This window comes from Lontra canadensis, unplaced genomic scaffold, assembly GCF_010015895.1.
Source record: "Lontra canadensis isolate GAN:19392208 unplaced genomic scaffold, GSC_riverotter_1.0 scaffold123, whole genome shotgun sequence".
Lineage (NCBI taxonomy): Eukaryota > Metazoa > Chordata > Mammalia > Carnivora > Mustelidae > Lontra > Lontra canadensis.
This window is the reverse complement of record NW_022631117.1, coordinates 1145926-1173714: the sequence shown is the minus strand read 5'-3', so window position 1 is coordinate 1173714 and position 27789 is coordinate 1145926. Positions and strand designations below refer to the sequence as shown.

Below are 27789 nucleotides of genomic sequence, written 5' to 3'. Positions count from 1 at the left end.
AGAATGATCATTGGCCTTCCCTTGTAGCCAGGGGATGACCCTGGTTCCTGCCTCCTAGGCTGTGCTAGGGATTAAGTAACACCAGATATCTTAATCTGAATTGCTAGTCAAAGCAAAGGAGAATGAGGAAGAAAGTAGGAGTCATAACTTCGGGGCCCTTTGTAATAGACAAGCCTGGGGAAGCGGAAGGTGGGGTGGAGGCCACACCACGTGGGCTGTGGGCAGCCAGGGGGCAGCACGTGGGCTCCGGCTGGGGCCAGAGGGGAGAAGGAAGGTAGCGGCAGGCCAGAGTCTCTGACAGAAATGTCTGCAGTGGCAGTGGGATTTGAGTGCACATCTGTGCTGCCTGCTTTTTGTCTTCAGATTATAAAAAGCCTCTGTGTCATTAGACCATAGTTACTGTCTTCAGTCAGCAACATTTTCCGAAGGAGTCCATATTTTAATGTTTATTTTCTTGGTTACCCCAAGAGTAGGAAGAAAATCTTGAGCCTCTTCTGCTGGCTGTATCATAGAAAAGCAGGTGGGGAAACAACCAGAAAAGTCTTTCTGGAAGAAAGTGCTCACAACTACACACATATATTCATCGTAGATAAGTATACACTAGAAAACACACACACACACACACAATGCCAGAGATGTTCCCACTGACCCGGACCTGCAGATGTGTCCAGAGACATAGGTTTACACAAGTATGAACATAAAACTCCGAGACTCGACAGGGGTCATCTCACGTGTACACAGATACATAAATGCACACACACGGATACATGTGAATGCCCACAGTTCTCTATGTAGGCACAGAGCCACACAGAGTCGTACATACATAATCCACAATCACATGGACCCAGAGAAGCAGGCAGAGACATGTATGCTGACCTGGCTAGCACCCAGAGGTTCTATTTACTGATTCACAGCCTCGGAGAGGCACAGATGCACACACATATACACATACAAAGAAACATCGATGCCTCTGGAGGCTCATGAAACCTAGACACGCTCTCAGCCACCCCCCCCGACATTTATGCACACGAACCTTCACAGACACACAGGAGTTTGCACGAGTGCATACATGCCCATCAGTGCACAGAGTCACCCAGACACAGACATTGGTAGATGTGTTTTTACCGCTCTGCAGACCCCGAGGCTTTCACCCAAACACTGCAACATAGAGATTCATTCATGATTAGATACATGTGTTTTCAACATGTACTCACTGGTGTTTTCCTGATCCCAGAGTCACACACATGTACACACAGAAGCATGGTTGTTATCAGAACACACAGGTATAAACGTGTTCATGCCTACACATGCAACGCAAGGGCTCCTGCTTACTGTGAACATTTAAATGCGCACACAGGCACATGCATGACAGCGCAGATGGGAGTATGCAAAGGAATAGTCGTGTATGTGGGTGTACACATGGAAATACACAAGCACACGGGTGTGCACATATAAATGCACTTGTACGTGGAGAAGTCAGATACGGATCCATACGGAGATTTCTACCTGTATCTACACACAGAGATAGTGGGATATGCATGAGAGAGATGCTTTTGTAGAGAAGAGCGATGTGTTCTACATAGATTGGGGGGGACATTTTGGCAGAAATGCTTTTAGATGCAGAAGCATATACCTCCCCACAGAGACACGGGCCTAAAGACCCACACAAAGATCTATGTGGGCAAACACATCTGCACTCACAGAGGCTCACTCAGATGTGTGAGAGGAGCGTGCAAAGCCACACACACATGCAGAAACACAGGGCATTCACGGAGATGCAGGCATGTGCACAGAGGCAGAGAGGCACACAGACCGCACCCATACAGAATCACAAAGAGATGGCTACAGAAGCTTGAGCAGACGTTTGCAGAAGCATACATACAGATTCCCACGCATGGAGTTCTACACGGATGTATAGCTAGACATGGAGGCCCACAGACACACACCTGAACACAGAGGCACACAGATACCCACAGAAGCATGCATGTCTACTGATCTGTGCACATAGTCATAGAAATGCATGCACACCCCGTCAGAATCCAGCACACCGCCCAGACATACAGTTGCACAGACACTTGTATGTGTCGCCATGTGTATGCCTGTGAACAGATGAGTATGTGTAGCACAGAAGCACACACACAGACATGTACCCAGAGACACGCAAAATTCTCATGCATGTGGAGTCCTTATATCGTGCAGCGACATAAACATCTACATACAGGCGCATGTGCATTCACCCAGAGAGTCATCCGAAGAAACTCGTCCTCATATAGGTGGGTTTATGCAGATCCACTCACACGCGCCCCTGTGGACATGAAGATGGTCACACAGACATACACATGAAAACGGAGGTGGAGAAACAGGTGGACGAACACAGTCCTGCATGTGTGACTATAGAAGCACCTAGACACAGATAAAGCCTGACGGCAAGAACGTGTAGCTATAGACCCGACGACCAACACTCAGACATGCACATGGGTGTTATGTCTGCACAGACATACAGACACGCAGCTACTCACACTGATGAACCATTGCAAGCAGCAAACATGAGGACTAGACATTTCCACATAGAGATGCTGCTTACACACTTGGACTCATGCAGAGATCTGCGCATGGGAATACGGAGGCACTTCCACAGACTTACACAGGTAGACAGAGACATGAGTCCTGCCTCCAAAAAAAGCAAGATTTCACCTACTCTGATGGTGACACACTCCAAACCTCTCTCACAGACACATGCAAACAGAACTCCATAATAGCGCCTGCCTATACACACACACAACGCACATGCAGATGTCCGCTCAGATGCCAGGGGTCCCTGCCAGAAACACAACATCCTCAGCATATGAAAGCAAGAGACCTACACACATGTATCTACAGACAACACAGTCCTGAACATGGTAAAAAATACAGACATAGCCACAGGCACACAAAGGCACAGACACGTACCTTCACATGTCAACATTTAGACACATTGGCACATGTACACACACACACAAATGATCTACAAATGTGCTCCTACGCCCATGTGGCACTCAATCCTGAATGTACATCAAACATATGAATGCACACACACATACACACACACATCTGCCAACATAGGCATACAGATGCATACATAGACTTAATCATGCTACAAATAGAAACACAGACATATGCACAGACGTGGAGACATAGGCAGAGATTTATACGCATGAAAACACACAGACTCAGGTACTTATAAAAGCACACACAAATAAACCCTTTTCCAAAGGAGGCTGTGACTTTAATGTACCTTTTTCTTAGCCTCTTCAAAAGAAAATGGAAATTATTTAGCTTCCTCTAATGGCTATACAGTATAAGAAGAGATGTAGAGATTGCCAGAAAGAGAGCTGAAAGATCTGGCGTGCACAAGTGTGTGTGTGTGTGTGTGTGTGCACACGTGCACACTGAATGCACACACTTCCACGTGCACAGAACCACAGGCATAGAATCACACAGAAGCACAGAAATACAAATGTGCATAGCCAGATACAGAAAGATACATAGATACATGCATGTACACACACATGTGCACGCGCACACACACACACACACACGCCACTGAAACATCACATGGGGTAGTATTTAAGGGCATGGCTATTGAATTGGTGAGAAAAAGCCAAACCTGCATTTTCTTACTAACCCAATGATTTGGGGCCATTTTCCTGCTCTCTCACTTGTAATGTGGGGGTAAGATTAGCACCTATCTTTTAGAGCTATTTGAAGATTCAGTGAAATGAAAGTCTTGGTCTTGTGCTCAGAATGTCATAGATGCTCCTGATGCTTTTTGGTTTTACCAGAGGTGAAGTTCTTAGCTGCACAGGGTTTGGGTTTTGTGGTCAAAGTTCATGGTCATATCGTAGAACGTCTCAACATTATTGTAAATGGTATTGATGAAGGGTAGATCACCTTCATAAGCAAGGCCAGTTCTGAAATTTTCAGAGATATTAAGGGCTTGTTACTGTTGCTGGTAAATGGAAATAAATATTTCCTGCTATTGTTTGTTGCGATTGTCGTCGTTATTCATATCCTTTTCCCTTTTGCAGGAGGAGATTGGACAATTGAGAGAGCCCTTGGAAGAGGGGAAGAGGGGAAGAGGGCTTCGTTACCAGTGTGTATTTGCCACCTAGTGATCATAGTGAGTAAGTACAGTGTCTATGGATGTCTCAGAAATACCCCTAAAATTTCACCCATTGCAGGGTTGCCTAACTGCCCTGGCAAGTAAGCTAGAATACTTCAGCTTATAGTGGTTTCTGGTACATTCAGAAGTTAAAAGTAATATTAAAAGAAATCTTTCTTCCTAAATTTCCTTTCCCTCACTTAGTTTTCCTTTGGGCTTCTCTGAGATTGTGTTCTATGGCAGTGGTTTTCAAACTTTCTAATTATAGGCCTGCTAAAATAATTTTGAAAAACTATCAACTCCATCAGTTGGTATCTTGAAATTTCTTGAAGTTGGTATCTGAAATTTCTTATCATAAGTTTGTGGTTATTATTTCCAGCATATTATAAATACTTATACTTTTAAATAAAATGAGTTACATTTATCCATTCATTCAGTGAACTAAAAATACCATTGGATCTTGATACTCATCATTGTTGATTTAAAAGCAAAGAAAAAAACCATGAACAGTCAGAAAATTTCATGATCTTATCTCCTGGAAATCATTGTTCTATTTAGGTCTCCTCAGTAATGTATCCTAATGTAATATATATTCTTATGTTTAAAAGCCTTTTATTGGTCATCTTACTATATATCTCTATGAAAATACATATGGATTGAAATAAATGTTCCTATAATGCTAAGCCTATTAAATATTAAACTTTTCACCATTAAATTATTAGTACTATACAGTTTATCAGAACAGTATAAAATAGTATAAAATATTATATATTTTGATAATTACTAAAAATGAAAACTCAAATTTGATTGGAAATGCATCCCTTAAGTGCATATGACTGTTTGTTTTCCTCCAAGCTAGTTTGTCACTCTGAGGATGACTGTTACTTCTAATGAGACAGTACAGTATAAATTTTATTCCTGTTTTTCACTTTTAGAGCTATAAGAATTGAAAAAAACTTTGTTCCCATAAATAAGTAGAAGGGAATGGAATGAGTGCCCAAATTGTAAGTCAAAAGTCACAGTGACTTGTCACTAAAAATAATTTTTCATGATTTAAGTTTTTTAATTAAAATTTAAAATTTGTGATGGACTACTTGATTAGACCTATCTTTAGTTCCATGAAAGGAAAGAAACCTCAATTTATGAAAGGATTTCTTGCTGAATCATTTATTTCTGAGTTTCTGGTAAGTTTACCAAAATGACTTTGTCAAGATATAGCTATTATATCTATCATATTTGCCTTTCGAAGCATTATTTTTAATCCAGTATACTTACAAAAGGTTGGAAAAATCAAAATACTTAGATAAGTATGCCTTAACCAATACAGTAATTTTGAAAAGGTGCCTTTGATTTATTATATCCTTTAAATATAAAACTTTGAGGCTGCAGATTTGGATCATTGATTTCATAGAAAATATTTATAATATAACTTAATTGGCAAAGGCAATGTCCATATCAAAATAATTGGCCAAATCAACTGTACCTTCACAGAAAGTGTCCTACATCATCTTTCAATGGAAAAATGAATTGATATGCATTTTGAGGGGCATTATTAAAACCACACAGAAATCGATTATGGGACACCTTTGTTGAATAGTTTACTAACAAAATAAATAGATTAAAAATATAGTGAGATTTTTATTTACTTTGAAATAAATTAAAATATTAATAATAATTTTGTTGTCATGTGATTTTAAATTAAACAATGAGATATGTAGCTGACATTATAATTCATGTATAAAGCAAAGAATCTGATGGCAGGCATTGTTTCCTTGAGGAAACATGTATGCATGTGTTTTTAGAACTCTGGTATTGGATTTCTGAACATAATTAACTAGGAATCATGTGCAAAAATTGAAAAATCCATTAATTTTATTGGACCACAGAATCAAACTTTTCAACCCTATCTTACGAAAGAGGTAAGTATATATGGCTAAAGAATAATTGGTCTGGAAATGACCATATTTCGTTTTTGATAATGGGAGGTAAAAAATATATAATTATTTATAAAGTGAAATGAGGATTGACTTTAATTGGAAAAGATACTTCAAGATACAATCTGAGAAAACAGGTTTTAAGTAGTTTAATTGAATGATGTATCTTATCTGAAAGAAATCACCTATAATCTCTGTGTATCAGTTTTACCGGTGTAAACGTTTTGTAAACTATCCCAGTTATACCTAAAAGAATCAGCATCAAAAGTACGTACTGCCATTAGTTAGGAGGCGCATTTCTTTCCAGTTAATGATGCATTTAAGTAATCAGTATTGAGAATAGTTGCAAAATAATGCTCAATTTTAAGCACATGGAAAAAAGATCGTTTTTAGGCAGGTCAGTTTTAGACCCACGGGAGTTAAGAATCTGAGAGGGGATCCCATACCAACTATCCATGCTCACAAAGTTCTTGAAAAGATTTCATGTACCAGTAGCCTAGTTCGAAGACCACTACTGTAGGCTATTTTCAGCAGGATTGCTCCAGAACAATACATTGTTGTCATCATTGAGATAATTCATCATAGTTCATATCCACTGTTGGATTTCTGCTGGATGCTTCTGAGTTTGAGTAAAATGTTCTGGAAGGGATTATTTTATTTTGCTGATAAATGTATGAATAGACTAGACCTATATTGTCTAATATGGGAGCCACACGTGGCTACTGAGCATTTGAATTGTGACTAGTGAGGACTGATATTTCCTCAGTGTAGAATGCAATATACACCAGGTTTTAGAGACAAGGCAAACTTAAATATTTCACTAATTTTTTTATATTGGTTACATGTTGAAACAATGGTATTCTGGATATATTGAGTTAAATAACACATATCTGTAAAATTAATTTTACCTACTTTTTAAACTTTTAAAAATGTCACATGTGAAAATTCAAATTATACCTGTAGGTTGCATCATATGTATTTTATATGATAGTGCTGCTCCTGACCTTATGTTGGAACTCTTGAATTTCCTCTAAAAACATAACCACAGAAAAAATGGATTTGTCCACTAGTCTGGTCCAGTATATTGGTATTCTGGTGCAGTCACGACCTCTCACTAGTGTTTAGGTTTTCAAGTTGTGGAATTTCTAGTTGTAATATAGCAGGAAAAATAAAAAAGAAAACCTCAATATTTCATTAAAGGTATTTAAAAAGTAGTCTTTTATTAGTACCTAGGAATTTTCTCAGTATCAACTTTGGATGGCTTCTAAGTGGGGGCATGTGAAGTTTTCGAACTCTTCAAAAATGTCAGTGGCAGATATGCATCTGTTGAAGATGTGAAGTGTTTCCTCACACTCGAGATGCTTTTTTCTGCAATTATGTTTTTATGTAACACTACGAAAGAAAACAAATGCCTCTGAATAAGCTATGATGCAGTGCTTTCGTATCAATAGAATTATAATTTTATACTTACTGGAAGCTCTTTTTGGCTTCTTTAGATACATATGTTTATCACATGTCGTGATACTACAGTAGCCACAAGCAGATTTGAATATATTTGCGTATCTCAGGCGATGACCTTTCACTTGCCTCCTGGCTGACAGTGATTGCAAAATGCCCCTGATTATAAGGCACATTCTGATTTCAGGATGTGAAAAAGGGAAGAAAGATACATCTTAGAATCGGGTAAATATGGTAAGTCCTTTGTCAGGAAAAAAGGACCATGGAAGACAGAAAGCAAACCCTAAGACATCAGCCTAGCGAAAAGCCCTCTTCTGTGTATTACTGTATTTGTGAAAAACAAAATGTGGCTCTTATCTAAACATTGATCACAGTGCACTTGAATGCCATTGTGTTCTACATTTCATCTTAGTTGTCTGATGGTTTTCTTAGCATTCTTTTCTTTGTCTCCTGGTTTGGGAGTGAGAATTGCGATGCGTAGAGTATGGCGGGGACAGACGGGATCTCTCCAGCCTGAATAGGTCTCGCCGCTCTGTTGTGAGAACCACTTAGCCCAGTCTTGTGTGAGGCTGTGCCTTCAATGGCACTGTTTGCTCTTTGTAAGTGGACTAACAGAGGAGCCTTTCTCCCTGTCATGGCTTAGTTTAATTGTAACATGTTCTTTGTGTCCTTTCTTGACTGAAGGGCTTGAGAGGGGGAGGAATGGAGATTGAGCTGCTTTTCTAGTTCTTGTTTTATATAGTATTCAAGAGGGTGTGCGAGAGGAATCAAAACTCCACAGGAAGTACATTATCTCAAGAATCAATGAAAACAACCCTAGATTTGCCATCTAGGAATTGACACATCTCTGAATCTAATGATAGTTTTGATGATGTGAGATTTACAAGAGGTAACAAAAACAAACGTTTTCATGAATTGAGAAGACCTAGAGAACCGATAACATGTTTCCTTTGTTGTCCCTACAGTTCAGCATTATACTAAGACTCACATATCTCTTAAGGGCTCCAAAGTAGGGCCAGGTTCGTGGACTTGTGACTTGTGAGTCTCATAGAGCTCTCTGCCTGGTTTAATGCTCTGCTGTAATGGTCTGAAATTCTCAATACGTTTTGAGAAAGGGTCCCCACATTTTCATTTTGCACTTTGTTCTACCAGTTCTATGGTCAATCCTGTTCAAAAGGGGAAACTTGCCAGAGAATAATGAACTGAAGTTGGGAAGTTAAATTAGAAGCATTCCTTTTCTAATGTGTACTGAATTCGTTCTGTCGGTACTCAAAAACATGGTACCGGTAAGCTACCATTGCTGTTGTTGTTAGGTAATAGTTGTAGAAGTAATAATGGCAGTAGTATTACTCAACAGTCCCTTATATTGACTCCCTCATTTATTCATATGATGTGGGGCATCTTCTGTGTCTCTATTTTCTTTTTACAAAAAGTTTAAAAGGATTTTATTTATTTATTTGAGAGAGAGAGAGATTGCATGCATGAGCAGAGGGCTAGGGCAGAGGGAGAAGCAGACTCCCTGCTGAGTGCAGAGTCCAATCCCAGGGCTCATTCCCATGACTCTGAGATCGTGACCGGAGCCCAAGGCAAAGGCTTAACCTACTTAACCCACCCAAGCACCCCCCAAATTCTTTATTTTTATTTTATTACGTTTTATTTTAATTCCAGTATCGTTGGCATACAATGTTATATTAGTTGCAGGTGTACAGTATAGTAATTCAACAATTCCATACATCACCTGGTGCTCATCACAACAGGTAAACTTCCTTAATCCTCATTACCTATTTCACCCACCCCCTACCCCTCCCCTCTGGTAACCATCAGTTCATTCTCTATAGTTAAGAGTCTTTTTTTTTGTTTGTTTGTTTCTCTCTCTCTCTCTCTCCTCTCTCTCTCTCTCTTTTTTCCTTTGCTTGTTTATTTTGTTTCTTAAATTCCACATATGAGTGAAACCATATGGTATTTGTCTTTGACTGACTTATTTCACTTAGCATTATGCTTTCTAGCTCCATCCTTGTTGCAAATGGCAAGATTCATTCCATTTTATGGCTGAGTAATATTTCATTGTATATATACACCACTTCTTCTTTATCCATTCGTCTATCATTGGACACTGGGCTGCTTCCATAATGTGGCTATTATAAATAATGCTGCTTTAGACATAGGGGTGCACATATCCCTTTGAATTAGTGTTTTGTATTTTGGGGGTAAATACCCAGTAGTGTGATTACTGGATCATAGAGTAGTTCTATTTTTAAATTTTGGAGGAACCTCCATACTCTTTTCTAGAGTGGCTGCACCAGCTTGCATTACCACCAACAGCATAGAAGGGTTCCCCTTTCTCCACATCCTCGCCAACATCTGTCATTTCCCGACTTGTTGATTTTAGCCATTCTGACTGGTGTGAGGTGGGATGTCATTGACATTTTGATTTGTATCTCCATGATGCCGAGTGATGTTAGCACTTTTTCATGTGTCTGTTGACCATTTGGATGTCTTCTTTGCAGAAATGTCTGTTCATGTCTTCTGCCCATTTCTTTTCTTTTTTTTTAAAGATTTTTCTTTATTTATTCAACAGACAGAGATCACAAGTAGGCAGAGACAGGCAGAGAGAGAGTGGGGAACAGGCTCCCCGCTGTGCAGAGAGACCGACATAGGGCTCAATCCCAGGACCCTGAGATCATGACCTGAGCTGAAGGCAGAAGCCCAACCCACTGAGCTACCCAGGTGCCCCCTTCTGCCCATTTCTTGATTGGATTATTTGTTCTTTGGGTATTGAGTTTGATAAGTTTTTAAATAAATTTTGGATACTAGCCCTTTATCTGCTATGTCATTTGCAAATAACTTCTCCCATTCTATTGGTTGTCTTTTGGTTTTGTTCACTGTTTCCTTTGCTGTGCAAAAGTTTTTTATTTTGATGAAGTCCCAGTAGTTCATTTTTGCCCTTGCTTCCCTTGCCTTTGGTGATGTTTCTAGGGAAAAAGTTCCTGCGGCTAAGGTTGAAGAGGTTGCTGCCTGTTTCTCCTCAAGGATTTTGATGGATTCCTGTCTTACATTGAGGTTTTTCATCCATTTTGAGTCTATTTTTGTGTGTGGTGTAAGGAAATGGTCCAGTTTCATTCTTCTGCACATGGCTGTCCAATTTTCCCAACACCATTTGTTGAAGAGGCTGTCTTTTTTTCATTGGACATTCTTTCCTGCTTTGTCAAAGATTAGTTGGCCATAGAGTTGAGGGTTTGTTTCTGGGCCCTCTATTCTGTTCCATTGATCTATGTGTCTGTTTTTGTGCCAGCACGATACTGTCTTGATGATGACAGCTTTGTAATAGAGCTTGAAGTCTGGTATTGTGGTGCTACCACCTTTGGTTTTCTTTTTCAACACTCCTCTGACTATTTGGGGCCTTTTCTTCTTCCATACAAATTTTAGGATTATTTGTTCCATTTCTTTGAAAAAAGTTGTTGATATTTTGATGCGGATTGCATTAAATGTGTAGATTTCTCTAGGTAGCATAGACATTTTCATGAATGTTTTTCCATTTCTTTGTGTCTTCCTCAATTTCTTTCATGAGTATTCTGTAGTTTTCTGATTACAGACTCTTTGCCTCTTTGGTTAGATTTATTCCTAGGTATCTTATTGCCTCAGGTGCAATTGTAAATGGGATTGACTCTTTAATTTCTCTATATTCTGTCTTATTGTTGGTTTATAGAAATGCAACTGATTTCTGTGCATTGATTTTATATCCTGACACATTACTGAATTCCTGTGTGAATTCTAGCAGGTTTGGGGTGAGTCTTTTGGGTTTTCCACCTGAAGTATCATATCATCAGCAAGGAGTGAGAATTTGACTTCTTCTTTATTGATTCGGATGACTTTTATTTCTTTTTGTTGTCTGATTGCTGAGGTTAGGACTTCTAGGACTATGTTGAATAGCATTGGTGAGAGTGAAGAGCCTGCTGTGTTCCTGACCTTAGGGGTAAAGCTCTCATTTCCCCATTGAGAATGATATCCGCTGTGGGTTTTTCATAGATGGCTTTGATGATATTGAGGTATGTACCCTCTATCCTTACACTTTGAAGAGTTTTGATCAAGAAAGGATGCTATTCTTTGTCAAATGCTTCTTCTGCATCTATTGAGAGTATCATATGGTTCTTGTTTTTTCTTTCTTTCTTTCTTTTTTTTTTAAAGATTTTATTTATTTATTTATTTATTTATTTGACAGAAACAAAAAGAAGAGAGAAACAGCCAGAGAGGGAACACAAACAGGGGGAGTGGGAGTGGGAGAAGCAGGCTTCCTGCTGAGCAGGGAGCCTGAAACAGGACTCGATCCTAGAACCCTGGGATCAATGCCTGAGCCGAAGGCAGATGCTTAATGACTGAGCCACCCAGGTGCCCCCTTGTTCTTTCTTTTATTAATGTATTGTATCACATTGATTGATTTGCAGATATCAAACCAACCTTGCAGCCCAGGAATAAATCCCACTTGGTCATGGTGAATAATCTTTTTGCTATACTGTTGGATCCTATTGGGAGCTAGTATTTTGGTGAGAATTTTTGTATATATGTTCATCAGGGATATTGGTGTGTAATTCTCCCTTTTGATGGGGTCTTCGTCTGGTTTTGGAGTCTTTGCCTTGTTTGGGGATCAAGGTAATGCTGGTCTCATGAAGTGAGGAATTTTATGGAATTTGGAAGTTTTCCTTCCATTTCTATTTTTTGGAACAGTTTCCAGAGAATAGGTATTAATTCTTCTTTAAATGTTTGGTAGTATTCCCCTGGGAAGCCATCTGTCCCTGGACTCCTGTTTGTTGGGAGATTTTTGAGGATTGCTTCTACTTCCTGGCCAGTTATGGGTCTGTTCAGGTTTTCTATTTCTTCCCGGTTCAGTTTTGGTAGTTTGTATGTCTCTAGGTATGCATCCATTTCTTCTAGATTGCCTAATTTGCTGGCATATATTGCTCATAATATATTGTTATAATTGTTTGTATTTCTTTGGTGTTGGTTGTGAACTCTCCTCTTCCCTTCATGATTTTATTAATTTGGGTCCTTTCTCTTTTCTTTTTGATAAATCTGTCCAGGGTGTTATTAATCTTATTCTTTCAAAGAACCAGCTCCTAGTTTCATTGATCTGTTCTACTGTTCATTGGTTTCTAGTTCATTGATTTCTGCTCTGATCTTTGTTAATTTTCTTCTCCTGCTGAGTTTAGGCTTTATTTTCTGTTCTTTCTCCAACTCCTTTAGGTGCAGGGTTAGATTGTATATTTGAGACTTTCTTGTTTCTTGAGAATGGTTTGTTATTGCTTTATACTTTCCTCTCAGGACTGCCTTTGCTGTGTCCCAAGGATTTTGAACAGTTGTGTTTTCATTTTCATTTGTTGCCATGAATTTTTAAAATTCTTCTTTAATTTCCTGGTTGACCCATTCATTCTTTAGTAGGATGCTCTTTAGCCTCCATGTATTTGAGCTCTTTGCAACTTTCCTCTTGTGGTTGATTTCTAGTTTCAAAGCATTGTGGTCTGAAAATATGCAAGGAATGATCCCAGTCTTTTGGTAATGATTGAGACCTGATTTGTGACCCAGGATGTGATCTATTCTGGAGAATGTTCCATGTGCACAGAAAAGAATGTGTATTCTGTTGCTTTGGGATGGAATGTTCTGAATATATCTGTGATGTCCATCTAATCCAATGTGTCATTTAAGGCCTTTATTTCTTTGTTGATCTTTTGCTTAGATGATCTGTCCATTTCAGTGAGAGGGGTGTCAAAGTTCCCTGCTATTATTGTATTATTGTTGATGTGTTTCTTTGATTTTGTTATTGATTGGCTTATATCATTGGCTGCTCCCATGTTGGGGGCATAGATATTTAAAATTGTTAGATCTTCTTGTTGGACAGACCCTTTGCGTATGATATAGTGTCCTTTATCATCTCTTATTATGGTCTTTAGTTTAAAATCCAATTTGTCTGATAGAAGGATTGCCACCTCAGCTCTTTTGATATCCATTAGCATGGTAAATTGTTTTACACCCCCTCTCTTTAAGTCTGGAGATGTCCTTAGGTCTAAAATGAGTCTCTTTCAGATAGCATATTGATGGGTCTTATTTTTTTTTATCCATTCTGTTACCTTGTGTCTTTTGATTGGCATTTAACATTTACATTCAGAGTAACTATTTAAAGATATGAATCTAGTTCCATTGTATTGCCTGTAAGGTAACTGTTACTGTATATTGTCTCTGTTCCTTTCTGGTCTGTGTTACTTTTAGGATCTCTCTTTGCTTAGAGGACCCCTTATTTCCTATAAGGCTGATTTGGTGTTTGCAAATTCTTTCAGTTTTTGTTTGTCTGGGAAACTTTTTATCTCTTCTATTTTCAATGACAGCCTAGCTGGATATAGTTTTCTTGGCTGTATATTTTTCTCATTTAGTGCTCTGAATATATCTGGCCTGCCAGGTGTCTGTGGATAGGTCTACTGCCAATCTAATATTTCTACCATTGTATGTTACAGACCTCTTGTCCTGAGCTGCTTTCAGGATTTTCTCTTTGTCTCTGAGATTTGTAAGTTTTACTATTAGATGATGGTGTGTGGACCTATTTTTATTAATTTTGAGGGTCATTCTCTGTGCCTCCTGGATTGTGATGCCTGTTTTCTTTTCTAAATTAGGGAAGTTCTATTTATCTATAGCTTCCAAATTATAGGAAGCTATAATTTGCTCCAGTATACCTTCTGCCCCCCTCTCTCTTCTTCTTCTTCTTCTTCTGGGATCCCAATTATTCTAATATTGTTTCATCTTATGGTATCACTTACCTCTCAAGTTCTCCCCTTGTGATCTAGTACTTGTTTATCTCTTTTTCTCAGCTTCTTTTTTCTCCATCATTTGGTCTTCTATATCACTAATTCTCTTTTCTGCCTCATTTATCCTAGCGATAGGAGCCTCCATTTTTTATTGCACCTTATTAATAGCCTTTTTGATTCAACTTGGTTAGATTTTAGTTCTCTTATTTCTTCAGAAAGGGATTCTCTAATATCTTCTATGCTTTTTTCAAGCCCAGCTAGTATCTTTATAATTGTCACTCTGAACTCTAGTTCTGACATCTTACTAATGTTCATATTGAGTAGGCCCCTGGCAGTCGGCACTGTCTCTTGTTCTCTTTCTTTTTTTTTTTTTTTTTTTGAGGTGAATTTTTCTGTTTTTTTTTTTCATTTTGTCCAGAGAAGAATAAATGAATGAGAGAAAAAAATGCTAAAAGGGTAACAACAACCCCAGAAAAATATACAGTAAATGAATCAGAAGAGACCCACAATGGGGGGGGGAAAGAAAGGGAAAAAAAAGAATATGATCAGGCTGAATAGAACAGAGCCACACACTAGATTTTGGGTGTATTTTGGTCTGTTAGAAGAAACTGCATCCCAAATTTTAAAGAAAGAAAAAATATATATACAAAAATAAGGTTAAATACAACAAAGGGATAGAATATGACTATAAAAATGAAATTAAAAAAGATTTTTAAAAAGTATTGATAAGATAACATGGTTAAAATAGGAAAGAGGAAAAATTCAAAAAAAAAAGAAGAAAGAAAAATTTAAAAATTAACTTTGGATGACTAAAGAATCATGGGGAGAAAGCCATGAATTCTATGTGTTGCTTTCCTCTAGCTTTGGAGCTCTGTAGTTCTCATTGATCGTTGAACTTGGTCTTGGCCGGATGTTCTTGCTGATCTTCTGGGGGAGGAGAGGCCTGTTGCAGTGACTCTCAAATGTCTTTGCCCAAGGCGGAATTGCCCTGCCCTTGCCAATGGCCAGGCTAAGTAATCTGCTTGGGTTCGCTCTTGGAGCTTTTGTTCCCTGAGCGCTTTCTTTGGAGGATGAGAATGAAAATGGTGGCTTCCCAATCTCTGGCCCAGAGGAGCCGAGAGCTCGGGGCCCCACTCCTCAGTGCACCCTCAGAGAAAAGCAGTCAATCCTTCCCATCTCTCTAGTCTCTGGCCGCACTTTGTGCTCACCCGGCCTGTGACCAAGTGTTTCTATCTTTGGTTCACAGCCCCTTTTGGAGTCTCCAAACCCAGCAGATTCCTGCAGCGTACTCCCATGCCACTCTTCCTGGGGGAGGAAGTGAGGGTTTCCCCAGATCTGCCACTTGTGGGGTTCCTGCTTGAAAAGCAGTGGCCTGACTGTGCCAGCAGGGATCACAGTTTATGGCGACCCTGAGCTAAGAGACCACTGCTCAGCTCTGTCTCTGCAGCCGGATTCCCTGCTCCAATACCTGGGAGCTCTGTTACACTCAGGCACCCCCGGTCTTTCTGTGACCCCACGGGTCCTGAGACCACGCTGTCCCAGCGAGGGTTCCACCCACCACTTAGCCACCGGAGTGATATCCCTCAGCAGAGCAGACTTCTAAAAGTCCTGATGTTGTGTGCCGCTGTTCTGTCATTTGCCAGGAGCCCGCTGACAGAGGCTCCCTGCCCCCCACAGTCTCTCTTCTCAAATATCACCTCGGGTTCACTTTTCCACACGTCTTACCTTCCAGAAAGTGGTTGTTTTTCTGTTTGTAGAATTGCTGCTATTCTTCTCTTCGATCTCCTGTTGAGATTGTAGGTGTTCAGAATGGTTTGATAACTATCCAGCTGAATTCCTGGGACCAGACGAAATTGAGATCTCCTTTTCCTCTGCTATCTTGCTCCTCTCTCACTTTTGTCCTACCTTAAGTGTTCTGAAGAAAACAGCACGTAAGCTTCAAATACCAAATTGTTCATTTTAAAAAGGAAATATAAATGCATTTTTCCCTGCATAGTTTTCTTAGTAGGAGAAATAATAAATATAGTAAGAAAGCTTTATTTAAGTAAAGGGTGGGCTGAGCTGAATTTTGTATTTTTTCAAAGTTTGGAAATCTCTGACCCAAGGAGTAAAGAATTATGTAGGAATGCATCAAATCTTGGCCTAGCTTTTCATGTACAGCAGCAGAGTCAAAGTGAGACTATGAAAGCAGGTGTTGGGAATATAAGTAAGAAAATATGTATGAACACATATATTTAATGTGATATACAGTTGTGACATATTGTTAATTATAATAAGAGGCATAGATAACTTTTCAGTGTGGAAAACAATACCTAACAAATTTAATAGGGTGGCTTTTACTGTTCCAGTAAAGTGATTAAAACTGGAGATTTTAGTGTGTACTTCCGTAGAAGTAGATAGAATTTGCAGACATCTTTTGATATATTTAAAAAGATAAAGATAATTCAACTGAGTTAGATTCCAACCTATTTCTTAGAATTGGTCCCTTTCCATGGATATTTAAAAAAGGTGGTTTCCACAATTCTGGTATAGCGTTTAGATGACATGCCTAGAGCATGCCAGACAGGAGGCAGTGGTCCCCGTGCTACATCCCGGAATAGCCACAGCTACAGGAATATAAAACTTTTTTTGCCGCTGAGAGTTTTCTAAGATTCTCTAATTTTCTTGGCTGATGGGTATGAGAGAGTTTTTGTGAGGCATTTTGTTTACCCCTAGCTCAAAGAGAAGCAAATTGGCACACTTTGTAAAATAACGAACACTAGGGAAACACGTATCCCAGCTTGCAGGGGAAAATGGGTGGATTCTAATCACACAGGTAGCCATGCCTGGAATTTGAGATCAGCTCCCCGAAGGAAGACTTGAGGAGCCAGAATTAAAGGACAATTTGAGGCAGAGACAATGACGCAGACAAAAAAGAAGAGGGAGATGCACAGTAGTCAGTGTGTGCCTCGGTGAACCGGAAGTGGACCCAGAGTGTCTATAAATTACAGGAAGACATGGCAGAGGACGAAAGAGAAATAGCATCAGTGGGTAATGACCTGAAAAGTATTTAAAGTTTCTCAGCTTAAAAACTGCAAAGCTGCCAAACTTAAAAGTGACTATTGATAGAGGACTGTTCAACCCACAAAATCATCACCGTGAGTTCAAAGAGAGACGTGTGATATAAAATAAGATCTGAAAGCTTCAACTGGTTTGCCAGTGGGCAGAATACATTTTGAAGAGGCTTCAATTTCTTTACACGGCTAGATGAACAATTTGCTGAGGTGGAGTTTCAGAGGAAACAAGAAGATTAGCTTTGTATTTGATGCAGAGTATTAAGGGCTTCCTAAAGAGATTAAATCAAAACCTGATTACGGTCCACTAATGCTTTATTAATGTAGCAGACATTTTTTGCTTTTCAAGTTTTTCATTTAAACTTGTGTTTGAATATTATTAAATTTCTTGGGATTAGGGACATGTAAAGCCCCTCGTTTGCAAAGCCCTATTATTCAGTTCTCTGCAGGGGCTCAGAAAGCCCTCTGCACCCTCAACCCCCACAACCAGTCATTATCACAGGGGGGCTTAGGAAAGACAAAGGGGAGCACAAACAGCTTTGGCAGAGGAACTTGGCTTGGGGAAGGGACGTTTACAGCTGTTCCTTCACCTTTGCCATACAGTCCCCTCATCCCTTCTTTGATTCCTAGCTGATGATGAGGCAAGCCCTCTTGAATGGGCTTGCCAGGGCTCCTGGTACGGAAGTGTAGGCTTTCCTCCCACCTTTCCTTGGCATGCCTAGAAGGTTCCTCTTCCTCTGTTTGGCTATTCAGACTCATCCCCTCCTTTAAGACTCATCTCAAATCGTCCTTATTGTCCCTTCCTCCACCAACAAGAAACAAAATCTTCAGTGGTCTTTGGCCTTCCCGGCTCTGCCTGCCCAGTAGCAAAACTTAAAAGTCGTATCAATTCCAAGGTCAAGAAGAGGAGGAAGTAGAGAGCAAAGGTGCCAGGCTTTCTTGTGGCTTCTCTGTCCCTAACATGGGCAATCCTTCACAGTGTCTGTTGCTTCAAATGTCGGACACGGCCACTAGCTTGTGTTTTCCTCACATGGCTCATGAATACTGCCAGGTTAACTGGGCTGTGTGCCAGCCCTGTAATGAGGATTTCTTGTTAACTCTGTGCAAATATTTGAATGTCTTGTAAATGTACCATTGACTGGGAAGGCTGTCTTTCCCAGGTTTGGTAAAAACTCACGCCCAACTCTTATAACGTACTGTCAAGTTGGACAAGCAAGAATGCATTACTTTTCTGGGTAAATGGGTATTTTCTCACCAGTGTGTAATTAAAGCAGAATAAAGAAAAAAAAAACCCTTTGCTGTGGAAGCTAAAATTGTAGCTTTCATCCTTAAGGGCTGATTTCAAGTATTGGAGTTTATCAAAATGGCCTGTCCTTTCACCTGCCTCATCTGTGTGTCCCTTTTCCCTTTTTCATTTGACAGATCTAGTCAAAATGATCAAAAAACAAATTATTCAGATATAGATCTATAAAAAGATGTGTCTCACATAATATTGCATATGCACGTCTTTGAATACCTAAGAGTATTTGATATAGTTCAGCTATTTATTTCTTCCCTTCTCATACATGTACGCATCTTGAAGGTAGAAGGTACATCTCCTTTACTTTTGTGTCCCTTGCAGGGCCTAGTACAGTGCCTTGTATAGGGTGCTTAGTCAATGATCGGATGCATGAAGGACAGAATCAGTGTGCATGTGTTTGTTTGTATCTATGGTCTGGCTTTTTGCTCAGTTATGAGCTGTAACAGTGACAAGCCGTAGAAAAGACAGTACTGAATGGGGACAGAACAGTCTCTAGGTTAACCCTAACCTAAACCACGGAAGAGAATAATTAAAGGGAAAAAAAAAGACCCAAACACATTGACCAAGGAAGCGCGTGCTAATAAGTCACTAGGCATCTTTTTTTGGGGAGAAACACTTCAGTTACTATACACTCCTGAAATTTAGGCAGCTTGCTATTAGTATTTAAGTAACCTTTACTGACTCTTGTTTCCTTAAAGAACAGATGAAAGATTAAGGAGCTTTGTGTAAACAACAAGTGGCCTTTAACACCCCTGCTAACATTTTGTTTAACTCAGGTCTGTTAATCAGGCTTCTGATTGCTCCTGCCAGATGGGTGGATTGTTCCAGAAATCAGTCTATTCAGCTGGGAACCTCTTGAGTTAATTTGGCCCTCTGCACGCTGAAACTGACAGTTGAGGAGGCATCAGATAAGCTGTCCAAAGCCCGCTGCACTAAAATTAAAAGAAAAAAGAATCCCAACAAAGTGAAAATTCAGTATTTGAATTTCTAACATAAAATGAAAAGCATCTGATGAATTTGTTTTATTCAGCATTAGAGAAAATACTTCTTTGCTAATCAAGAAAAAGGAGAATTAGGACAGATGCCACCTTTTCAACTACCAGTCTTTTTCAGGATAGAGAAAACGGCCAAGAATTGCAGGGCCTTTGTGCTATAACAAATTATCAGTACCATCTGGTACAAGCCTTCACTAGGTAGAGGAGTTGGACCAAATATTGACTGGCTCTTCCAGCTCTGGCCCTTTCAGTGACTCTGTAGATGAAACATAGTTTTATTACTTCATAGAGTCCCATCCTGGAGTGGTAGCCAATAGGGAGGTAGAAACCATACCCATTTTTGGGTTATTCATCCGAACTTACTCCCCTGGTGGGAGAGTGCCTTCACTTGTAGCTGAGCTGTCTAGGACAGAGCATATACTCTGTGTATAAAATACAGAGCGCACTTCCAGGATTTAGAATGGAAAAAATTATTCCCTTATTTTTTACATTGATTCCATGTTGAAATGATAATATTTTGGATATATTTGATTGTATAAAATATATTAATTTACCTGCTACTTTCTATTTCCTTCTTTGTATTATATAAACCATTTACAATTATATCCATGACTCATATTATATTTCTCTTGGAGCATCCTGGCCCAGAGAGTTCCTCCTTCTCCATGTGACCTGAGTTCCAGTTACTTAGAAAAACCTTCCACACTTGAAACCATCTATCCTTGTGGTTCTCAGTCTTGGGTGCGCTTTAGAATCCCACGGGGATCTTTTAAGAACTATTGACACCCTCCCCCGCCGCCTTATTTTTCTGATTCACCTGATACAACTCATAGTGATCTTTCTTATATGCTTGGAATTTCTTCCACAAGGCTACAGGAAGTGTCATCGTAGAGAAACACATATGAGCCTGCGGCGGACAGCTGGGGGATGAAGGGGGATGCAACACGGAAGCAGGCTTAGCTCAGACCCTCAGCTAGTTGTTAACAGCAAAAGAGCCTTCTTCTTAGCTTTTCAGTTGTTAAAAATCAAGCACGCAGACCCAAAACAGTAACTTGAATTCATTCTGTCTTAGCTCTCCTGCATTTGCAGTTCTGAAAAGCAGCTTACAGCATTCTGTCCGGCCTCCCAGGGAGCTACTTGGCATTGCATGGTCTGTTTTCAAAGAGGAAAATGGGGCTCAAGGAGTATGACCATCTCTTCCGTTTAGAGAATTCCTCCTGCCAAATTTTGGCTGTTTTGTTTTACTTTTGTTTTAGTGGAGACATTTTTGGGGGGGGACCCTTTTTTGGGGGGACGTTTAACTGACCGAAGGGAACCTAGAAAAGGCAGTTTCACTGGACTGAGACTGCCCTGTAGAACGGAGCAAGCAGCCGTCAAGTTCATGTTGATTCCTATTACTATATGCTGCATTTTCAAGCCTGACCCTCAAGTCTGGGAGTTGCCCTCCCTGGTCTTGCCAGCCCTGAGTGCTCATTAGAGCCACAGTTGTTTGTGGCATGGCCCTGGCATGGGCCCTAGGTGAGGAACAAGGCGCTCCTCCTCTGATAGGTCTCTTGGTTCTCAGAGCTGCAGGTGCCTGTCCACCCTCTGGGGATGCCTCAGCTTGGAGTCCTGGTAATGAATCTGGAACAGGGTTGAAAAACAACGCAAGACTCTAGGCTTTTAAATCAGACTCCACTGAATCATCTCTTGGGGTGTGGGGAAGTCACAGTACTTCCTGACTCCAGAGGTGCTTGAAAAAGGGGCGCCGAGCTGCTGTGATCACGAATGGCCGAATGTGGTGCCACGGGCAGTGGTGGTGATACCTCGGCAAGGCACTGGGGAGTTAGTAAGAGAAAGGTTCTGGTCAGTAAACCTGGGTGTCCATGGTGCCCTGAGGCTTGACCATTCCTCTTTCTGCCTACGGATTTTCATTAAATACCACTTCCCCGAGTTAAGATGAAGTTAAAGGTGTCTATGTTGTGTGAGTTATTTTGGAGTGACTCTACCATTTACTAGCGATGTGACGTTGGGCAGATGACTTCTCTGAGCTCCGCTTGTGCAGTAGGAATCATCACGTACCTCCCTCATATTCCTGTGAATATTCAGTGAGTCACTCTGTGTATCTCCAGCACCTGGCACAGTGACATGCCCAGAAAAGCAGCTGAGGAAAGGTTTGTGGGGTAAATAGATGAATGAATTTACAAATATGAATATTATAGTCAATGTACATGCTTACAGGGATGCCCTTTTTTGGATCCATCTACAACTACCAGGGTTTAGTCTGCTAAACTAATTACTAATGCTGAATCTCTTTCTCTACCAAAGATTTAGACTCAGTGTACCTCCATTCCCCTGGCACTTCCATACAGTGGGTGCTAGGCATAGATGGAGAGCTAGAGAAAGCATCTTCTCTTTTCAATTTATTTTTTAAAAAACCTGGTTTAATGGATTTTGTTTTTAAGATTTTATTTATTTGACACATAGAGAGAGAGAGCAAGAGCAGGGGGAACAGCAGGCAGAAGGAGAGGGACAAGCAGACGCCCCACTGAGCAGGGATCCTGATGCGGGACTCGATCCCAAGACCCTGGGATCATGACCTGAGCTGAAGGCAGATGTTTAACTGACCGAGCCACCCAGGCGCCCCTAGAGAAAACATCTTCGACCATCGGCTTTGAGGCTCACCCTGGCCGGGGAACATGTTTTATGTTGCAGAGATATTTGGGGAGATCAAATTGTTCTCAGATGTGAAAAATGGTAAAGATGGGTACTTGATAGCCAAATATAAGTAAATTCTGCTAATAAGAAGCTATTGAAGTGGACAGCATGGAGTTAGATTGGTAATCAGGAATTATATATTATATTGAACCATGTATATTTCAGTGCTTGAAGAAAAATGTGGCATTCTCTGAACTGCCGATATAACCTCTGCCCCCCAAAAATAGAGCAAGTGGGTACCTAGTAGCCCAACTTTCTCTTTTCAAGAACAGCTGTTTTCAAGAACAGCTATAAGAGGATAGTGATATTAACCTAACAAAGAGCTATTACGTGGAGCCATGCCTTTAGATTTTTTTTAAATGACCTCATGCTTTTTTACTGAGGGTAGATTGTCTGAAAGTTCATCTTCATGTTATCATAACCTAAATGACACTTGAATGAAACTTTGGAAAGAATAAGATCGGACACTTCTTGGATCAAGAGATAGTTGTGGCTACAATGAATAAAAGTGACATGCTTTGAAGTTAGCTCCAGCTTAGAGAACGTCGACCCTGATGTAATTCATTGGAATTCCCATTTTATTTATTTATTTATTTATTTATTTATTTATTTATTTATTTATTTTTGAGGGGGTTAGGGAGAGGGAGAGAGAGAGTCTCCAGTAGGCTCTACGCCCAGCATGGTGTGTGATGCAAGGCTTGAACTCACCACCCTGAGATCATGACCTGAGCTGAAATCAAGAGTTGCTTGCTTAACCGTCTAAGCCACCCAGGCGCCCCTGGAATTTTAAAGCCAGATCACCTCCATGGCTTCATTTTATTTTTTTAAAAAGAATTTATGTATTTATTTGACAAAGAGATAGCACAAGTAGGCAGAACAGCAGGCTGAGGGAGAGGGAGAAGCAGGCTTCTTGCTGAGCAAGGAGCCCAACATGGGGCTTGATCCCAGGACCCTCGGATTATGATCTGAGCCTAAGGCAGTGCCTTAACCCACTGAGCCACCCAGGCGCCCCCTCCATTTTGATTTTTCTTAATCCCATGGATTGTTTTCTTTTGGTATCTCCAGCATAGGAGCTCTATCGAGCAGGGGACAGGAGCAGAGAATATTGGGACCTCGCACATGTGCAGGGACAAAGTTAGAAAGAGAGAAAGCCAGTGCAACAAGAGTAAGGGAGGTTGGATATATGGCCACCTCCATGGGCACGGCAGGGAGCTGGGTCACAGAGTGTATCGGGATTTTCCCTATCCCCTGTGCCTGGGATAAGGAACATAAGGAAATATGCATTCACCAGGCCATTACTTTACTTTCAATTTTGTTAACAGTTTTTTAAGTCAACATGATATTTTATAGCAATTAACTGTAATTACAAATCTTAAAAACATTTTTGTGGGTAATTCATGCTTAATTGTTGTTCCTTCATTTTCATTTAATTCTAAAAGAAATCAACTCTGCCATGTTGACAAGTGCTTAGTGTTTTTAAAACTGACTATGAATACTCTGTTGCTGAGATTTGTGGTTCTACATTCTCACAAACTTGCCCCCAGTCTGAAACTGTCGATAAGTGTTTGCTCTTCGTCCCCTGGTGGCATGCTGATTGCGTACTGCTCTAACAGCCAGAATTGCCTGGAAGGGACTGTTACCGCTGCCAAGGATAAACGACCCACTCCACAGTGGCAGACTAGACAAGAATCGGGTGCCAGGTTTTCTCATGGTGGTTGTTTGGCCACTCGGCAGTAGGCCGCCAAGTGAGTTATTGATCCATTGGAGCTCAGCCCATTTGGATCGCCAGGACTGGCTTTCTGTCATCAGGCTACTAAGACTGTGTGTTTGGGGAAGACGAAGAAAATGTAAATACACTAGTGGGCTGTGTAACTTAACAGGCTTAAACTTTCTAAAGGAAAAGATCATAGGCATTGATAGTAGGGTTATCTACCAATAGGGTATCTATGAAGAAACCCTGACCACTTGACCATAGATGGTTTGAATGAATCTCCGCAGTTCAATTAACTGGTCCAGACGGCGTCTGAAATGTCACTCGTGGTAGGGAGGGATACAGTTAAACAGAACTGGCGAGGAATTTCAGTGTTATATTTGCACCGAATTCTTTTTTTTTTAAAGATTTTATTTGTTTATTTCACAGACAGATCACAAGTAGACAGAGAGGCAGGTAGAGAGAGAGGGTGAAGCAGGCTCCCTGCTGAGCAGAGAGCCCGATGCGGGGCTTGATCTCAGGATCCCGAGATCATGACCTGAGCTGAAGGCAGAGGCTTAACCCACTGAGCCACCCAGGTGCCCCTGCACTGAATTCTTAACAGGGGCATGAGGGCAGAATAAAGGTGAGGACAGAGAAGATGTGTGACCAAACTTCAGTTCAGGTGCTTATTAGCTATGTGACCTTCCACGATTTTGTTCAGACCAATAAATTAGATAATGTGGGTAAAAGCATTGAGGATAGTACTTGACACCTAGAAGGTTCTCAGGAAATGTTCTTTTTCTTTCTTCTCTTACATCTTAGAGTGGTGTCATTCTATATAGAACCCAGTTTTGAAGACTACTCCATTCTGAGATATTTTTTACTTAATTATCAGTTGATGGCATAAGGATGACCCATTATTAGTCTGTGGACCCATACAATTTTTTTATGATATTTCAACACTTTCCTACCATTGCATAGGTAGGAATTCATAGCATACAGGCTTTTTCATTTACTATTTTCCTTATCTAAGGAAACATCCTAAGATGATGTTTTTAATCATGTGAGAGGAATATTAGCTAGGATTGGGGTATCATCACACTGGCAAATGGATGCATAATTTTTAAAAAAGATTTCATTTATTTGACAGAGAGAGAGAGTAGAAGCAGGAGGAGCAGCAGGCAGAGGGAGAGGGAGAAGCAGGGGCCTGACCCTGAACCCCAAGGTCATGACCCGAGCCGAAGGCTGACGCTTAACTGACTGAGCCACCCGGGCGCCCCCTGGATGCATAATTTTTTCACAGAATGTATACAGGTGTTGCATGAACCTGAAAATGGTTTTTTCTTTATGGGTTTTTATCACTTTGTCCTATTCTCTTGGAGGATGTTGATGTTTGTTTTCCTAACACCTCCAGTAGCAAAGCGGTAAAGGATGGCTGCTTGTTTGTACGGGGGCGAGGGACGCGTCCCAGAGCTCACAGCCCTTCCAACACGCTCAGCTCACCTCAGCCTTCATGGCTGAGTCCCATACAGTTCAGGCTTCTTCTTCTTCTTTTTTTTTAAAGATTTATTTACCTATTTAAGAGAGAGAGAGAGAATGAGCAGGGAGAAGGGCAGAAGGAGCGGAGAGAGAGTCTTAAGCAGACTCTGTGCTGAGTGTGGAGCCTGACATAGGGCTCAGTCTCATGACCGTGAGGTCGCGACCTGAGCTGAAACCAAGAGTCGGACACTTAACCGACTGCACCACCCAGGCGCCCCAGCCCTCTTTCTGAAAACTTATTCTTTAGGACCACCTGTGAGTCTATCTTTAAGGGTCTCTGTTTGTTGTGATGAATCATTCATTCAGAAAATACTTACTGAATTCATGTACTGGACCAGGAGTTCTTCTAAGTGATGGAACCGTGGAGATGCCAAGCTATGCTTAAGGCGTAGCTCCAACCTTAAGATGCTTATAGTCCAACAAAGATTTAAAAAATGTCACAAGGAAGGAACAAGGAGCTATTGGTGTTCAGCTGGGGGTTCAGGAAGGGCTTCACTCACTCATTTATTCATCCGACAAGCAAATGAGCAGGAGCTTGTGCTAGGCTGAGGATACAGAGACAAAGAAAACACTGTCTGCCCTCAAGGAGCTTACCCTTCTGGGGTAAGGCAGATACGCAGAGTAATGAGAGCACGCTGGAGTAAGGTTAAGTGTTAGAGACAATTAAGGCAAGAACAAAGTGTTGAGGAAACCTATGAGTTAATGTACTTGGGAAACCAAGGAGTCATGGTTGAAGCCGAGGTTGAGCTGGGCTTTCGTTAGTGAGTTTAGAGTCTAGTGAACGCATACCAGGTAAAAGGTGCTGAGTGCCCCAGGAGGACTTCAGACCAAGGGCTGTGAGGGAGGATAGAGGGGTGAATGTGTGTACTTCTAGCTGGGGCCTCAGGTAAGTATTTCGCAAAGAGGTCCAGAAGCACCTGGGTGGCACCTCGGTGGCACCTGGGTGGCTCAGGTTCTGATCTCAGGGTCCTGGGATCGAGTCTCATGTCAGGCTCCCCACTCAGTGGGGAGTCTGCTTCTTTCTCTCACTATCTCAAATAAATAAATAATTTTTTTTTTTTTTTTAAAAAGAGGTCGAATGGCAGCTGGGCCTTAATGGCTGAGTAGACGTTCAACAGGGGAAGGGGCGAGGGAGGGGAAGAAGCAGCAGGAAGGGCATGAACACAGGCCTGGCCTGCTAGTGGAAGGCCTTTGGAGCTGCGAGAGTGGACAAGGCTGGGTGATGGCCCCGTGTAAGGAAAACAGGAGATGCAGCTAGACGTGGAAGCTAGTGGACGCCACACTGGGTCGCTGGACTTCATGGAGTCAGCAGCGTGTCTTTTCTTCTTCTGACTCTGCTTTGGGATTGGGGCTCTGGGGTTGGGCTGGTGGGGTTCAAATATTGCCACGTCCTTCCCATTCAAGCCCACTGATGAAACTGAGCAAGTCTCTTAGCCTCTCTGGGCCTTGGTCTGAACCCCCATACGATGGGGCTGACAGTAATACTGTCCCCCCCAGCTGGTGCTCTCATAACAGCTCCTCGCAGGAGGGCACACGGCATGTGGGACTTGTTGCCAGCAGCTGCGGTGAGCAGCGTAGCTGTGACAGAAATAGGAGCAGCTTAGCGAGTTCTTGCGCTAAGCCATACTGTCCTCTTGGCGTCATTGTTAAGGTACGCCTGTGTTCATCCATGTACTAGCCACATCAACAACCAGGCCTCAGCAGTTTAAATGGCCCGACCAGAGTGTTAACTTCTAGAACAATGGGGGCAACCAGTAAAACAGGTCCAGGACCACGTCCAAGCTAGGGTTGCGGATGGCTCCTCTGTCTACAAATCACACACATCATGTACAAATCCCATCATCAAAAAAGCTTGCAAACAATACGGATTACCTGTTGTTAACCTGAAGGTGGTGCTGGGGGCACCTGGGTGGCTCAGTTGGTAGGGTGTCCGACTCTTGGTTTGGGCTCAGGTCTTGATCTCAGTCAGGGTCAGGGGATTGAACCCCGCATCAGGCTCCATGCTCGATGGGGAATCTGCCTGAGGTTCTCTCTCTCTCCCTCCCCCTCTGCCCATCCCCTGTTCATGCGCTCGCGCATGTCTCTCTTGCTCTCTCTCTCTAAAATAGCTAAATAAGTCCTTAAAAAAAAAGTAAGGTGGTGAGAAAGTCTGGCAATCAAAGACTTGAACGCCTATGTCCCAGGTGCCTCA

General features: G+C 41.2%; 1 long non-coding RNA gene across 1 annotated transcript in view; it reads left to right on the top strand.

Moving 5' to 3' along the window:
* Positions 1–27789, top strand: part of LOC116857387 — a 55615-nt gene that overhangs the window by 14737 nt on the left and 13089 nt on the right. The window contains exon 3 of the long non-coding RNA XR_004380748.1: positions 4068–4163. This is a non-coding gene — a long non-coding RNA (uncharacterized LOC116857387). The remainder of the gene's footprint in view (positions 1–4067; positions 4164–27789) is intronic.